Source organism: Rattus rattus, chromosome 3 (genome assembly GCF_011064425.1).
Source record: "Rattus rattus isolate New Zealand chromosome 3, Rrattus_CSIRO_v1, whole genome shotgun sequence".
In the NCBI taxonomy this organism is placed as follows: domain Eukaryota; kingdom Metazoa; phylum Chordata; class Mammalia; order Rodentia; family Muridae; genus Rattus; species Rattus rattus.
This window is the reverse complement of record NC_046156.1, coordinates 141,934,480-141,938,101: the sequence shown is the minus strand read 5'-3', so window position 1 is coordinate 141,938,101 and position 3,622 is coordinate 141,934,480. Positions and strand designations below refer to the sequence as shown.

General features: G+C 42.7%; 1 pseudogene; it reads right to left on the bottom strand.

Moving 5' to 3' along the window:
• Positions 1 to 2,510: 2,510 nt before the first annotated feature.
• On the bottom strand, positions 2,511 to 3,307 carry LOC116895582 (annotated as a pseudogene).
• Positions 3,308 to 3,622: the final 315 nt, after the last annotated feature.

Here is a 3,622-nt window from a genome sequence, read left to right as displayed (position 1 = left end):
ACTTCTGGAACTGTAGCCAGTGTTAAGCCATCTGAACTGCTAAGCCATATCTTGAGTTAGCCCTATCCCCACCCTGCACATATGCAGCAGATGTGCTGCTTGATCTTCATGTAGGTCCTCCAACAACTGAAGCAAAGGCTTACCCTGACTCTGTTGCCTGCCAGTAAATTCTTTACCCCTAACTGGGCTGGCCTCAGTAGGAGAGGATATACCTAGTCCTGCAGTGACTTGAGGTGTCAGGGTGAATTGGTACTCAGGGTAGGGTTTGGACCACACTCTTCTCAGAGATGAATGGGAGGGAGGTATAGGAGAAGGGGTCTTGTGAGGGAGGAAATGGGAGGAAAGGGGCCACTAAGATCTGGATGTGAATGAATGAATGGTGAAAAAATCCTAACGTGTCTCTCCCTGTGTCTTTTCAATCTTCAATAATGTGCACTGCATGTGCCAAGGCAGAATTCTAAGAGTATATGGCCATGAGTGCATGTCTGAAAACCTGTTTCTTCAATGGCTACAAATGGAAAAGACTCCTGTATGTAAGAATATCTCCACTCTTGAGCATATACCCAAAAGATGCCCCACCACACGTGCTCCACTATGTTCATAGTGGCCTTATTTGTGATGGACAGAAGCTGGAACAAAACCAGATGTCCCATAATGGAAGAATGGATATAAAAAATGTGATTCATTTATGAGATGGAATACTACTCAGCTATTAAGAATGAGGACACAAGTTTTACAGGAAAAGGAATGGCAATAGAATATATCATCAATTTGGGTAAATCAGACCCAATCCCAAAAATCATACATGGTATGTACTTACTATTAAGTGGATATTCAAAAAAAAGTACAGAATACCCAGGAAACAATCCACAGAATGCAAGAAGGCTAACAAGCCCAAGGGCCCAAGTGAGGATGCCTTAGTCAAACTTGGGAGGGAGAAGAAAGCAATCGTGGGGAGCAAAGGGAGTGAGAGACCTAGGTGGGAGAGGAAACAGAGAGGGGAAGAGGGACTATGATCAGGTATTGGGGCGGGGCAGGAGTGAAGCCCTGAGGGCCAGAAGAAAGAATGGAAATGGATAACCTTGAGAGGTAGGAGGTGGAGAGGGATCCTCTAGAATGTATACCTGGCGGATGAATCACAGGACTCAGAGGGCCTTAGATGAAATGCCCAACAGTGGGGAGAGGATCTTCTAAAGTCCACCTCCAATAGAAAGATACGGCATAAAGTGGAGAAATGGGATTGCCATCCCACAGTCAAAAGCTCTGACCCAGAATTGTCCCTTTCTGAAAGAACTGCAGGGACAAAAACAGAGAAGAGCCTGAGGGAAAGGAGGTCCAGTGACAGCCCAACTTGGGATCCAGCTCAAGGGAGGCTCCAAGGCCTGACACTATTACTGATGCTATCATGTGTTTAGAGATTGGAGTCTAGCTTGACTGTCCTCTAAGAGACCCAACCAATGAACAGAAGCTGGGTACCCTTGTGGTTGTATGAAGGAAAAGCTGGAAGAAGCTGAGGAGGAGGGCGACTCCATAGGAAGACCAGCAGTCTCAACTAGACCCCCGAGAGTCTAGACCCCTGAGACCTCTCAGACACTGAGCCACCAACCATGAAGCATAGACTAGCTGATATGAGGCCCCTGACACATATACAACAGAGGGCTGTCTGGTCTGGCCTCAGTGAGAGAAGATGCACAGAACCCTCAAGAGACTTGAGGCTCCAGGGAGTGGGGAGAGAAGTGTGGTAGAGTAGGGGTGAGGGTTGGGGACATCCTCCTGGAGATGGGGAGGAGGAATGGGATGAGGAACTGTTGGAGGGCGGACCAGAAGGGGGATAAAACTGGACTGTAAAAACAAGATTAAATAATAATAACAATAACAATAACAATAATAAATAATATAATATTAATAATATGAAATCACTCTAATACTGGAAATGATGCTTTTTACAGGTAAGTCACAATGAGGATTTGACCTGTGAGTCCTTGTTTTGGTGTAACAATAGGTGGCAGCAGAGTGGGTGAGACTGTTGCCTTCCACAGTCTCCTGAAAAGCCTCCCCCCATGTCTTCCTGTCTGTATGTCTGTCTCTTTTACGTGCCATTTTGAATCCTACTTTAAAGTTCAGAGCCTCTAAGAAATTCTTCTACAGGTTTGCATAGTATTTACATTGTGAAGCAATTATTATTGGTACAAAACAGTGCTCATGACAAACTGGAGACTCTTTTAAGGGCCCCCTGGAACTTCTACCCCAATGGAAATATGACCTTCTTGGATATGACATGAAGAACAATAACCCAACTGCTAAGATGTGTGTCTTGTAGTACTTGCTACCTGCTGAACCATCACCATGCTCCTAACTTTCTGGCCTCAACTTCTCTTGCCACTAAGCCAATTTTCCTTTATAGTTACACATCAGAATTTTTTTTTTAGAAATTATACAGTTTTATAGACGTCTTTGTTGTTTCTTGACACACATACTCACACCGCCAATAATTTCACAATATAACACTTCTAGGCAGCTTCTGCAGTTTCAGCTTCTGAAGTTTTAGCCTCATTGGGTAACAGTGAGTCAATCTTCAGTAGCGAACCTTCACTGGTTGAACTATGAAGGAAGGCGTGGACCATAAATGGACCGTGGTCTGTGCCTACAGACCTCATTTATAACAGCTTGAAGATTGGCAGCTTGGCATATCCAATGTTGCTATTTTGGTGCTGAGGGAGTTCTGCCTTTCTTCATCTACCATAATTTCACGTGCAGTTTTAAATAATTCAAGCATTTTGGGGATGTCATGGTCAATAGAATTTCTAGTAGCCTTTGGAAATCTTTTTTTCAGTTTCTTCCTTAAAGGGTTAAGTTCACCCATTATTTCTGGAACAGCTACATAAAAGTCCACAACAACCTCCTCATCCAAGATCTTCTTAACTAGATCTGTTCCTCCTGCAAACGCAGCTCCATTTTCTTCTGCTAGTTTGATTTCTGAAGCATTCCCTGTAAACAGCTTTCTCTACTTCATAGATCCGCCGTGGGTATAATCGTTTTAAGTAGATATCCTCTTCGGGCTCACTTTCCATGTAGGTATGCGAGTTTATTTTCTCTATATCATCAACTGGCTTTTCATCTGATGTCTTTTCCTTGGCACCTTTTTTAATTTTTCTTGCAGACTTTGCTGCAGCGGCAGCAAAATATCTGTTGGCCAAGAGACTGTTTACAGAACAAGGGTAAAGAGCTGTCTGGTGAGCTATCTTGCAGAGACTATGCCTTTGTGATGTATCAAGACTCTACAGAGGTACCTTTCGGCTGCCGCCATGTTGACTGTTCCGGATTGTGCTCACACATCAGAATTTTAAATCCTCCAATCTAGTTAGTCATGTAGTCTAAAGTGTAGCTTTATAAGTCTAGAATTTTGACAGGAGATGTTTTTGAAAACAAAGAACTAATTAATGTATTATAGGAATTTGTTGGAAAATTAAAGACTAATGACTATTATTATACCTTAACATGGATCTAGACAACAAGACTTTTTTTTTAAATTAATCATTCATTAGGGATAATATTTCTTTCACTGTGTTTGTTCCTTTGGCTGGTTGATTATTTGAGATTCACATTGGAGTTTAAGTTTGCA